This window comes from Varroa destructor, unplaced genomic scaffold, assembly GCF_002443255.2.
Source record: "Varroa destructor unplaced genomic scaffold, Vdes_3.0 BEIS01000006.1, whole genome shotgun sequence".
NCBI classification, from domain to species: domain Eukaryota; kingdom Metazoa; phylum Arthropoda; class Arachnida; order Mesostigmata; family Varroidae; genus Varroa; species Varroa destructor.
The window spans coordinates 30,284,163-30,297,654 of NW_019211459.1; the positions used below are offsets into that span (position 1 = coordinate 30,284,163).

General features: G+C 36.2%; 1 long non-coding RNA gene across 2 annotated transcripts in view; it reads left to right on the plus strand.

Annotated features, from left to right (window-relative positions):
* The first annotated feature begins 988 nt into the window (after positions 1 to 988).
* The window catches only part of LOC147755105 (uncharacterized), a 17,537-nt gene continuing 5,033 nt past the window's right edge, over positions 989 to 13,492 (plus strand). The window contains exons 1-3 of one of the 2 annotated variants that reach the window (XR_015329598.1): positions 989 to 11,475; positions 12,087 to 12,169; positions 13,295 to 13,405. This is a non-coding gene — a long non-coding RNA (uncharacterized LOC147755105). Of the gene's footprint in view, positions 12,170 to 13,294; positions 13,406 to 13,492 lie in introns of both variants that reach the window. The other variant, XR_015329597.1, reaches the window with a different exon arrangement.

Consider the following 13,492-nt stretch of genomic DNA (forward strand, 5'->3'; position numbering starts at 1 on the left):
AAAGCATACACTTGAAATATACGAAGCATATGTTGCTGTGGTTCATATTTAATCTAACCCATTTCGACAAAGGTCATCAGTTTACCCTGTGAAAAATAAACGTATGAAGAATCTTTTTTTTTTTTTATTCACTAATGTACCGTTTTTGTTGAGCATAAAAGCACAAACAATTTTCCAACATGAGCCTCTTACAAATTCTCAACAGTTATCAGGGAAACGGCAAAGTATGATCAACCTCGCCTAAGCTGACATAACTCTTTACGAAATTCTTTAGGAAAATGAAATCCTCCTAAAAAATAACTGATCTAATCGAATACATTAACGTGCAGTTCACCCCAAAATTAAAATTCTAACACTTTTAAAAAATCACCCCAACGCGACTACACTGCGAGATCGATTGTGGATTAGACAAACATACAGCCGGGCCCACAAACAGACAGATAAACTCAATTTTAGTAGGAAACTATCCGCGAGTTTTGCTCTGCGTTTACGTTACCGTTGATTTATCCTATTTGTTAATGTTGTACTCAGTCCAACAAAGACTACATTACATAATAGTTATTCCGTTTTGATTACCCTATCTTATTTGACCCCGAGATATCTCATCAGGCTGTTTTAAGATGTTCGCCAAGGGGTTAGACAACTCCCTTTTACTTAAGCAATATACTAGCTTCTGGTTTATTTCTATAACACGATTAGGAGGCTTTCTTAGTGTTGGCTGAATGATTCTGTTTTTGGGATGCACATAAATTTTCGACGCAAAACTAGAATTTAGATACACAAACATGTGTAGCATTTCATTGCAACTCATCAAAAACTTTGGCTAAGAAATATTCCTCCACATAGATTCCTCCAGAAATTTTCCTCTATATACAAGCGAAAAAACCACCATATTCAGTTTTTGACCTTGTTCAGACCAAAATATTTATTTTAGCCGTATAAAAATATATTGCATTTTTACTCAGCTCATTGAGATATATTATAGATTGATATAAAGAATTAACGCCAAAAATCTGGTATTTGCGTAAACAAATATTTTGATGTACTTCTGTCAAGAAATATTTTAAATAATAATTTCGAAAAGAGTTGTTCGACTAAAATATTCGTTATATCAGCCGCTAAAACCTTACAATCTAAGCCTGTTAAAGATTCGGTTAAAGGAACGCTAAAAAGTAGTTTGTAACGCTTTTTCATCCTAGTGTCACATGGTCAAGATGAATCCCTTGGATTTTGTATCACTTTCACGCCAAAATATCTATTAAAGATAAAGTATCTTCACTCTGTTGAGCTAGAGCTTATGGCTAACACCGCGAGCGACCCCTTTTTATAAAACATTATATTAAGCTTTCGACTTTCAGAGCATTTTTAATGTTAAAACTGAGATTTAGGTACGAAGACATTTGTTACATTTCGATTCAGTTCGGCAAGAACTTTTGATCGGTATTAAGAACGATCATTTTTATATAGACTTTTACGTAAACATCCTATCAAAATTTAGCCCCCTTCGGTCCCAACAACCCCTAAACACATATAAGAGATTGCTGCAAAACGCTTAAAGAGAACAAAATACCGATTACCTTAAATTGACAACGACAATTAGCCTAAATTAATACTACGTTCCATGGGGTGGAAGAAAAACTTCGCCCGGGAAATAAATTCATTCAGTTGGCTTCCTCGTACGCGCAGCTCTTCGAAGGATGAAACTCAGTCGAACCCAATTACTTTAAAGAATCGATTTGGGTCGTATAGGCAAATAAATGGTAAGAGTTTTAACAGCGAGCGTCGCCCTGCGTTTGTTTTATCGTGTTTCTATCTGATTTACTGATGTTACGTCCAACCTAATATAGGCTTTACTATATATGCACCAGCAGTTAGCCCTTTGTGATAATTATTTCATCAAACTATTCTGATATATTTTACCAGGAAGCTTACCAGGAGATTTGTCTGTCTCGTGATATGATGGCCATGGTAGATTTCTACAATCTAATTACGAGGTTCCTTTAGTGTTCGCTAATAATGAATATGGTGAGTCGACCTCTGAAGAACGTGCGTGAACCGATTCAGCCTTCTTTAATGAATCTTGCTATTGATAGAATCGGCTAATCTATTGATTCTGTTCCTCAGTGTTAAAGATTTTTTTTGCCTCTTTTTTCTTATGGTAAATCACATATTCTACTAAATGAAGATATAGTAAATATTTCATGACGATTTTTTATATTTTGGCTGATGTATTGAATTTGTTTTTCTAAGGCTTAACGATTTTTCTTCTGATTTTTTGGTAATAAATCATTGCATATATAATGCTGAATGAAGACATAAATATCTGATATGTCTCCATCGACATATTCATTTTGCTTCTATGACGCAACAACGTATTTTTTAATACTTTGTTGATGTTTTCCATAAGTATATACCTTTTTTTTAAATGTTGGTTTTTGTTTGAAAATAGATTAGAAAACTTCCACGAAATATAACTGTTTAATTTATATTTATTAGAAATTAGCTGAAATAACAACTCAAAACGAATTTTCACCTTATTGTTATACAGACAAACCAATACAACCAACAAGGTTTTTGCAATTTTCACCTAAAAATATCAGTTTTAGGTGTCGATATATGTATTGCATTTTCATTCAGCTCGTCGAGATCTATTGATTGACGTAAAGGAACCTCTTCTTTTCCTGGAATACTATATTTAGTTTTAACATTTTAGTGGCATTTTTAATCCGAAAACTAAGGTATATAAGCATATATTGCATTTCAACTCAGCTCATCGAGAATTCCTCATGGCAAGAAATACCCTTTCTAGAATAAGGAAATTAATCCTAGTGTGACCTTAGGGTAAGAGCTACTACCTTTGGTGTTTGGCTTTTTCACATCAAAATGTGAATTTTAGCTGTCATTTCAGATGTATTGCGTTTATTCTCAGTTCGTAACCTATTGATTGGTGCAAAGAATTAGCGTCAATAAAGGGGTACTTTGCGCAGAAAGGATGTTTCATATATTTTTCTATTTCTTTAAAAAAATCTTTGAGACCTAATTTTCGAAAAAAATTGTGTAACTAAATTATCGTCATATCACATCGTCATATCATAGCTTTTCACTTCTCAAAAAATGCGCTCAAAAACACTCAAAAATAACTTGGAGAGACAAACAACCAAACGAACTGACAGGCATAGAGCTTTAGTAATGTAGAAAAGGCCAGGCGGACCCTGGGCCTCCGCTCCGCGCTTATTTTGCTATTGAACATATTTTACTTGACCTATATAAAATAAAAAAAACTAATTACCTTTACGATGGAAATAACGTTAAATAGCCTCAGTTTTATTTCATAATCTCTTCCGTTTTTGCGCCTAAAGTTCGTTTGACCTCACAGTTTTAACGTGTACTAAAAAGAACAGTTTGATTTGCTTTGAATTTTGTTTTGTGATTTTTTATTGAACCAGATGATTTTTTGTTGTTGTTGTTGTAGAAGCTACATTGTTGAGCATCAGGTTTTCAGTTCCTCTCGTTTCAGTTCTAGACCGTTTATGCGTGAATTAACATAGTTACGTGTTTTTACGCTTATAAATAAATGAGTCCTCACTAAAATTTATTGAATTATATTTATCGGTTGAATGTCTGTATTTTCGTTTTGCTAGTGTTGAAATAAAATGGATGTCACTTAATGCAAGGGTTGTATTTTTGAATAGTCTGCCTTCATGGTCTTTAGTTTTGAGTTATTGCATCGTCTTGAGAGTTAACGGATTAACAACTTCTCCCGTCTTTAACATAAATAAAAGATCATGAATCGCCTGAGGTAAACGTTCGCTGATGTTTCCAGGGCGCCCAAGGATAGACTAGATCTGGAATGATTCTATCTTGATCCAAACGTCTTCGAGCCGTTCGTTCGGCGTAGTTTTCAATCAATAGTCTCGAGAACTAACCTCGTGTAAGAAAACCTTTTTAAATTTTTCAAAGAGTATCAATGGGTTGAACGATGTGGGTTTACGAATATTATGAACTAATTATATATTTCGATGGAGACTATAGAGACGCAAGGGCAGATTGCCTTGACAGTAAGTGGAAAAATTTGAAGGAAACTTTTTGACCCTCTTTCTTTTTGTTTTGTTTGCAAAGTTACACTACATTGACGTCATTTATTTGGCAATGTTTTTGCAATATGCTTCGTCGTTGTAAAGAGTTATGAATGTTGTTAACTTTGTTGATTTTTCGTTGTTTCCAATTAGTTGTGTTGAGGTGCATTTTCGGAAAAAACGCTTGTTGTTTTTGTCGTAGGTGTAAATATAATTCTTTGATAGGTCGGAATTACCCGCGGATCAAGAAGCTCAATATTTAGGTAACGGTTAGGCACGGTCATTTGTGTCTAGCGTTTCGGTATTGTTCGATTTCGTCCGCTTCAATAGCTTGGTCACTTCTCTTTATTTGTTTGCATATAGGTTTGTATTTTATAATATACTTCATTGGTTTGACCGATGAGCGTATGTCAACGTTGAAGTGGCAATCAAACGTGTTTAGATGTTCAGCATTGTATGAAACAATCGACTGTGACGTTACTTAATGATTTCGATATTGTTATCCCTCCTTATCAGGTATGAAACCTCTCATATGCGGAAAACGTCGCTTATACATGGAGGGAAAATCTTCTGTATATAGTGTACGCTCTGTGTGTATGCTTTAGAATTAGAAGAAATTCTGGATATGTGTTTGAATCCGGGACTTCAGTTTGCATAAATATATCCTAGTTTTGTGGACGAAATTCAGTTTTTTCGTGAACCTGTAGCAGAATGTAAACATGTGGTAGTCTTTTTCTGGTATCTTTAATTACCAGACAAGCGATAACGTTGCCAAACTTCTTCACATAATGTTTTATAAAAAGGTTTTTTTCTTCTCATTCTGTCTGACAGAACGGTCGTTGGCTTTTATTAAAATGACTTGCAGTTTCTGATAAACGTGCATTGCACGTCATTGTCGGTAGTGATGTAGTTCCATACATCTGAAAGTACTTCACAGTGTCCTGTTTAAGCTCTGCCCTGTATCTGCCTTTGAATGTAAACAGTAGGATAAAGCGATTGCCATCATCTGCATATTCATACCCGTCATGTACAGTGGTGTTGAGCCTCCTATATGCGGTCATATAGATTTTCGATTAAGCTGAATGTAGGACTGATTTTCCGACAAAATTTTTTACTGCCATATCTACTGATTGCTTTGATCTACTGATTGATGTATTGCTGAACAAACAGCCTGCTTGCAAAAGCTAATAAACTGGCTCTAAAAATTCATGATTTGTTCCGCGTTATGCAGCTCATGACGCTAACGATATTCACTTTACTGGAACAGTAATATGGTAGTCAAAGCAGTCATAGGATCCAAATGATTCGAGAAAAATCTGCAAAGTATCATTCTGTCTTTTTTTATTGTTCTGTTCGCTCGGATCTTGATATAGTAAGGAAATGTGCGATGTTCAACCCAACTTTGCCGCATTTAGATCATAATTCCCACTTCGTCCGCTACTTGAGCATTGTACATTTTCTTTCGAAACATATACAGATGCTATGGCCGCCTGATGACCGTCTATCAGGATCGATGGTGATATGTGTCTCATGTATAGTTTTAATGTACTGTTATCTATTGTGAGGTACCGAATGTGAAGGTTGCTTCCTTAAAGGACGCCGTCTCAATATACGACATGAAATTCTTATTAAAATTTCTAGGTGGCGTTCAATGTCGTCATGTGAATTAATGAAATAGATCTGATTAAATAGAGATTACGCTTCATGGCACCAGTAATCCCATTATATGATAAACAAGACCTTTTATAATGGATGAAGAAAGTAGTAGATCACTTCTGGGAGTCGGTAACACCAAAAAAAGTTGCATATTATGCAACAGCTGAGACTTAAGTTGTATTTTAGCGCGTTAAGAAAAAGAGTTGTGATTGCTCTCCTGTCCAAGCAGTCCTCTGTTCTGAATGTAGTGTTACCCGCCAGTTTCAGTAAGCGTTAGCTACTAAAAGTTATTCAAAATAATAGAAAGATCAAAAGCCTTTTATTGTTACTTATTACTGACTTACTTATCGCTCTGCTAAATGGTTAATAGTTACTTGGTAATTTCATTGTAGATGCTCAAGTAGAAATGCCATTAGGCGAGGAATTACGCATAGGAGCCATAAACCTTAACGCTTTTTATTGAAAGTCACACTGCTGAACTCTTTTGGTTTCGGTTAGCATTCTCTCTGTTTTATGATTTTATATGGAATTGACTAATTTTATTTATCTGACTATCTAAGCTGTAGCATTTAATACCCGTTCTTTCCTATGTTTTTGCGCTTAAGGTTTTTCTTTAGTTATTGTCGTCAGTTAGTTTCAAGATTCCTCCTTATGTTATTTATAAGATTTGACACCCGAAGCGTGTTTGGTATCGTTATGGCGGATTACAAAGAAACGAGGATCACTATTCGCGGTGAAGTCCCCTGGCTTGTTAATAGTACTGGTGTTTTGATCGTTATAATAATTATATTTAATCTTAATATCCCGACTTCGCAATAATTGTAATCCGTATCAGAAATTTTAGATACGATTATTTAAGAATGCCGTTAGAAGCCGGCGATAAAAGGTGTAAAGAGAATGGGATAATAATGTGCCAAACAAAAAAATGCTAAGAAGCAAGTTAATAAAGGAAGAGAGATATTTAGATAGTTTAGACCTTGCTTGTGCTTGGAAGGGTAAGTTCAAGCTCTTTTTACCCTAAAAAGGCAAGAGACAGACTGGGGGCTCACCTATGTCGGTGTTAGAGGAATATGTCAGGTTTCAGAATGTGCAAGCCGGTGCATTAGAACAGGTTTCCCAAGACTCTTCTAATGCTTTTAGAACGAGGTACTGAAACGTCTGGCCACTTCCGCCCAAATGCGACCAATACAAGTCACCAGAGGCTAAAATAAGGTCGAGCGGTGACCAATGGCGGCGAGACGAAACTTGTAATCTTTTTAAATCAACTTCAGAAATTTGTTCACGAAGGGACTCTAATAAACGATCTGCATAAGCGTCAAGTTCTGCAAAGTTTATGGGAAGAACAAGCCACAAAAACAGCCATTAAAATACTGATGATAGAAACCATTTATCAAGACGCGCTACGATGCGTTATCAAGGAACATGAGTTTATGCGATTTATTATCTTTAAAATATTTTCGGAAATATTTGAGTTTTTCTATTGAGTTTTTCTGTCTATATTGAGAAAGTTAATAAAGTGGTGGGTTTGCGTTGGATTTTAGATGAAATTAACAATTATATAATTACATTTAAAATGTCAGCGTTTGCCCTATACATACCGCTTCACTGAAAGCAATGCCAAATGATTTAATAGAATGTGCTTTTACCTTACTAAGTTAATAACAGAGTGTAGATAATAAATCTGTCAATTTTGGTCTCGTTAGTGTTAGTTAGCGGACCAAAATCTTGCCAAAGGTTGTTTGACTGAATTTATAAACCACATGATTTCGTCAAAAGTGAGTTGTAAACTAGAAAAAAATAGAGGTTTCAAGTGGCCTAAAGAAGAGGAAGACCATAAATCACAGATATTCATCCTCAAACCAGCAAACAAAAAACTTGATAGCAAAAATGTATGTTTTATAAGGAACATCATGACCCAGATAATTGCCGAGATAAAAACTTGAGTGCAAGTGATAAAAATAAAAATCTTACAAAATAAGGTATATAGGAAATATTTTCCGAATAGTCATTGGGCTAGCAAGCGCACGAGAAAATTAAAGTGCCTGTTTTGTGAAAAGATCAATCGTAAGCTATTATATTAAATATGACTGTCAGTGATGCACGTTTATTATCTAGAAGGCATTATTACAAAAAGCCAAGTATCTTGTAAATGAAAGTTCTCAGAAAAGCTTCATTACGGGTGAACTGGCTAACAGTGCCAAAGCCAAGCTGATTAGGGATGAATATACGCATATTAGTGTTTTAGGGAATGTATTTTGCCCAAAAAAACTACCGGTGGTAGATGTGCCTCTGTTACCCAAAGATAATAGGCCAATTGATGTAATAACTCGTATTTTTGATCAAAAAAAATTAAGAATTTCGTGTTGGCGCCATCGAAACAATACTGTGGACTAAAATTGGCTGTAGAAATTCAGGTGATATTGTAATATTACTAAGTACATTAGACTTAGAGCAGAAAACCCATTAAGATAAACGAAAGTGTCTTTAAAATAAATCGATCGCGTTGCGGTGTTTCAACTGATATTCCCATGGGATATCATCTGCGGTACCAAATCGAATCTAGAATGGATATTCAGTCTTCAGGATAAATCAGACTATCCGCGTTATACTGCAGAGTAATAGTCTGTAAGGTGTATGGAATATCTTGCTAGAAAAACCTACCATGTTCACATTAATTTAAAAGGTTAGAAATATTTTGAGTGACGACAATGTGTTAACTCAAAGAGAATTGCAATAACTAAGAGACTTTTCAGGAACCATAAATCAAACAAAAATCATGTTAAGAAAATTATTTCAGAACCTCGATATTTTATCCTTCATTTTCTAATAACACAGTATACTAAGAAGTCACATAAAATTTAGTATTTGATGCTTCTGCAGCAGCTAGAAAAGAACTCTTGCTTAATTATTGCACCAACGATACCCCGAAATTGCTTACGAGTCCATTGCAGGATTTAACGAACTGCAAGCGCTAAAAAACTGTGCGGACAGGTGTTATCCAAGAGACATATTTAATTGTTAAAGGTCATACACATCACAGGAATTATTTGGCATTCTACTTTCCGATTAAAATATTTCCGATCGGATGCCTTCCAGAATGACTTCAGTTTCTTTTAGGGTTAACAATAGTCAGTTTAACATAGTCGCGGTTATTTAAGAATATGCCAAGCGCTAGGCAGAATCTCTACAGGATCTAGGCAATCGTATTACCTTATATTCCCTTTAACCCTTTGCTGTTGGGGTAATATTTGTGTGTAGTTCGCCCAGGTTTATCGGCAGTTGTATGTCATATAATTTATTTTGCATACAACAGACTTTTGTCTTTATAGAGGCACGCTTTACAACAGCGGCAACATTTGTCCACTTTGTCAGCCTTTGCTGACGTGTTATCGCGTTAGTTTGTTCTATGATGTCTGCTTTTAAGTATTAGAGCAACGTCAGTTGTTTGCTTCACAGCTTTTTTATCCTGAATAAAATTATATTCTCTCATACGATCTGTTCCATATTGCTTACTTGCTCCTACACGACTTTCGTTTTGTTTGAAAGTTCACTGTCTAATTGTGCTTTACGCCCATCATTCGCTTCTTTTACTATCTTAGTAGCTCTCCTTGCTCTTTTTGCATTTCGGTCTTTCTCTGCTGCTATTTTTGACGAAGATCGTTTCGACTAATTATTAGGTTGTAATCTTGACGGATGCAAAACCCAACTGCTTTTTTCACAGTATATTTTGAGCAGTTTACTATGCACCTTTATTTAATACATTTGTACAACACAAGTTCAACACACTTGACGCATTGCAGTCTTCGCCCGGATGAGACATCAGCGCAGGCAATGCTGGTGGTTGTCTTGTTTGCAGTGTTTTCAAACATGGAAAATGAAAAGGAGCTTATGCCGTCAGTATACGATCAATGAAGTTAACATTGCACTATACGAGAATTGCAATGTCCTCTTAAGCGAAAAAGTCTTTCAGCAAGTTGGCTTTACTTTTTGCGAATGAAACTTTAGTGAACTACAAAGCGTCAACCTAACGCGGGCACCTTAAGAGGGTTCGACAACAGGCGGACATACTTCTAACTAAGTAATTGATGAGCAAGCAGTTAGATGCGAAGGTGACTTGTTTCGCCTTGACGAAGAAACTTTCAATTCTTTGAAATACATACCTCAAATTAATTATAATGGTGACAGGTAGATTTACCAATATTAACCTCGATCCAACAACTACAGAAGTTATCATTATAAAGCTCTTTTGGAGATTGTATCAACAGATACGTTTGGAAATCACCTCAGCACCTTGGATCGAACGAAACGAGTCAAACTGACGTTCCTAAAGTTGGTCTTCTGTCCTCACACGACAACGCTGAACTAGCTGCTATATTTTCTGTTCGATACACCGTCGTCCATAAAAGAAGTTCGCCAAACGTTTAAGCTCCCACAAATATCGGATTGCCGCAGGTTCATCGACGGCCAGAAATTAAAAAAGAGAAAAGTGGACTTGTTATTTTTGACGATACTTGCGATGACTTACGGCAGCTCGAAGCAGATGTGTTGGTAAAATAAGCACATGCCTACTAGTTGTGCAGCCCATAGACCTTATCTGGTCCGCAAAACAAAGACACCGTGATGAGAATTGCGTTTGTAATTTTGTAAGGCTAGATTTAGCAGATATCACGTAGATCAATGCCGGATCAATGGATAACGTCATAAACTCAAACACATAGCCCCATTAAACTGATACTTAAATAAATTCTACAAGTTTTATCAGGTTTCTAATGTCTACGTTGGAGTTTATTAAAAATTATCTTTTTGTGGGTCTATCGTTGCTTGTGTGTTTTGAGAAATGCCAAAGTGTTTGAAAAAACTGATAAACTACATCAAACTGCTGGGCTACTGGTGGTGGTCAGTGGGTCACTACTGTATCGTGTTTGTGTTAAAATAATCTGATATTAATGTGCGTATACGAATCATTTCTTTTTCCAAACATTATGTACAATAAAAACGTAATGTTATGATCGAAATTGTTTAAAAAAAATTGAAAGCTGTAGGTCGGCATCTGCGAAGCCAGGTCTCAGTACTTATAATCATAGTTTTTCTAGGAATTTAAGGCAATGACCCTGCTTATCGCTTTAAGGTTGCTGTTTAGATAATTTTTGCTCAAGTATATTCAGTACTTTATGTTTCATAATGATATATATAGCTCCCTTTGGTGAATCAGAGATTTTTATTCTATTTTATTAAGTTTCGAGTGAAAAGATAATCCAGGAGAATGGCGTTCCATTATATTTAAAAGATGAAACTTAATCTAGAGGGTAAAGCTGTTTGCTTTTGCGTTAGGTAATCGAAGTATTACGCGTAAATTCTGACAATAAGTTGGCATCAGGTCTTTTAAGGGATCCAGCTGGCTATCGAACCGGCTTGGGACCCCGCTCGCTATTGAACTTTACGACAACAAGCTGCTCAGTATTACGTGATACCATTTTCTGATCAAAGTACAACTGAATAGCCAGACCTTCTGTGTTTAGGTCTGATACTCCTGGCAATGACGGATATGTAAGGATACATTTTGTTCCATAGGACAGATATTCTATCATGCATTTTTACACACCATAGCTCACCAGTGATGACAAAGCAACATTTTTTGAGCATTTACGCACAATACTGTCGGTAAAAACTGTTTCAGAAGGCTGGCTTCGAATACGAAGTGGAATGTGTCGATGCTCCACTTAGGACCTAGATTGCTTTTCATGTAAGTTTAGCAAGCAAACGTTACTTTTCTCTATTACGCATGTTTTCAGTAGAATTATTACCTTATGGGGTCATAATACATGGTCTTAATTAACGTGGGCATCCCAACTTTGTGTACCGCCGCTGGTTATCAAGACAAGCATCGTAGCGAAATGCAAAAACATTGAAAGCCTCAACCGGTAATTTAGGTATTAATTAAGGATTCTTGCAACCGTTATCGATTTCATCAACAAGAGTAACGCCGAATCAAGCGGTGGAAGAATGATAGAGCACATTTACGATCAACACTTTTAACCCCATGCCGTACGAATACGCCAAAAAATAGCTCATACAAGTGCTCAGCTAGATGCTATCTAATCTAGTAGTGGCAGCCATGAATAAATCTATCTTACATAACAATTTCACGAGTAGTTAAAGACAGTACAATTAAAATTAGTACGACTGAATTGAGGTATTTATTTAAAGGAAGGTACTAGAATAAGTCAACGAGACGGGTACAGTAGAGATAGATACAGAGCTATTGGTTTTCGCGACAGAAGTACAGCGCCTTTGCCAACAGACATGCAAAACACAATAAGGAGCAAAGAAGCCTGCACTTCTTCTTAACGACAGTTTGGCGTATTTTGGAAGAGGACGAGTCGTACGTGACATTGGGCGCAGGTACAGCAAATTGCCAGGACAAGCAAGTGTTAAAGGTAATACTAAAAAGAAGGTAGAAACTATTTAAATGCTTTAAGTGTCAAATCCGATATTTTTGTAAAGCATTGCTTTAGACAGCTATCATCCAGCACCTTTCGAAATGAAATGTTTCAGAGCTCCCGGTTCTTAAACTTTCTGAACATTTCTACAGAAGCCGTGAGGTGCGCGCTAGATCTCGTAGCCATATAACCTGTAAATGTATGCACCTCTGACACTGCGGGTAGAGGATAATATTTATACTTTCGTGGGAGACATCTTGTGCTTCTAAGTTGACCTTTAACGATTCGATGTCTTAGGACATGGCCATTATCCTCACTGTGTAAACGCATATTTTCTTGCGAAAAAGATCTCCAAAATTTTTTTCTTGTATGTGCGGATTCGAATACGCGACTTACGCGAAATTGGATGCGAAACTGGTTTATACTACGAACTTCGCTAGAGACATAACCCGCTGCGGTTCTCGGTCGTTACTTAGCGTCAACGGCTTAAATTTCGCATTTAAGCCATACTCGTTTTCATTAGATACAGAAAGGATGTACTGTCAAATCAACGAGTTAATTTTAAGATTCGCATGAGTTCTAAAAATCACTGAACTATGGGCTCTATTCTATTATATTATGTCATCGCCGATTAGACCTCCGTGTTTTTATGTGGCTAAAAGCAATTTTTAATTGTCTTGATGTCCGCTTGACAGTTGTAGCATTGCTCAATATGATGCGTGCAATAAACGGAGACCTGTTCATAAATTTCTTCATAGCCAGAAAAGACTCAGAAATTGACATTACAGAATATGAACGTCGCAGGTGTATAAAAGGAGGAAAAGAACAGTAGTTTTTCTTGCTAGGGGTCTGTTTAGCACACATTCTACGTGTTATGAGACCGACGTAGTATTAGACACGTTATGTCTATACGGTGTCAATCAATTTAATAATAGTTCACAAAATATAATAATATAGCCTTTTTCCAGGTCGTAGTTTGTTTTGGATTACTTCGAATCTTGCCATAATGATCGATCTAGTTATATTAGCTTGATAGCTACAAGTATCACCACATTCTTATTTTAGACAGAACTAGATGTCATCAATATAAGATTCTGCCTATATTCTCATCGTCAATTTCAGTCGTGCTTCACTTCAGCTGGTGATGTTGGTATACATCTATGCGAACACGCAACTTGCGTTTGACTATAGCCTTAAGCCTTATCTCATTGTGGAAGGAAACGAGCCACTGCGGTAAGACTTCCATTTCTAACCACACGCTCAACCAAATGAGATACTGCTGAGACAACAATAAAGCTTGCTGCTAGCTTGGTTATATAT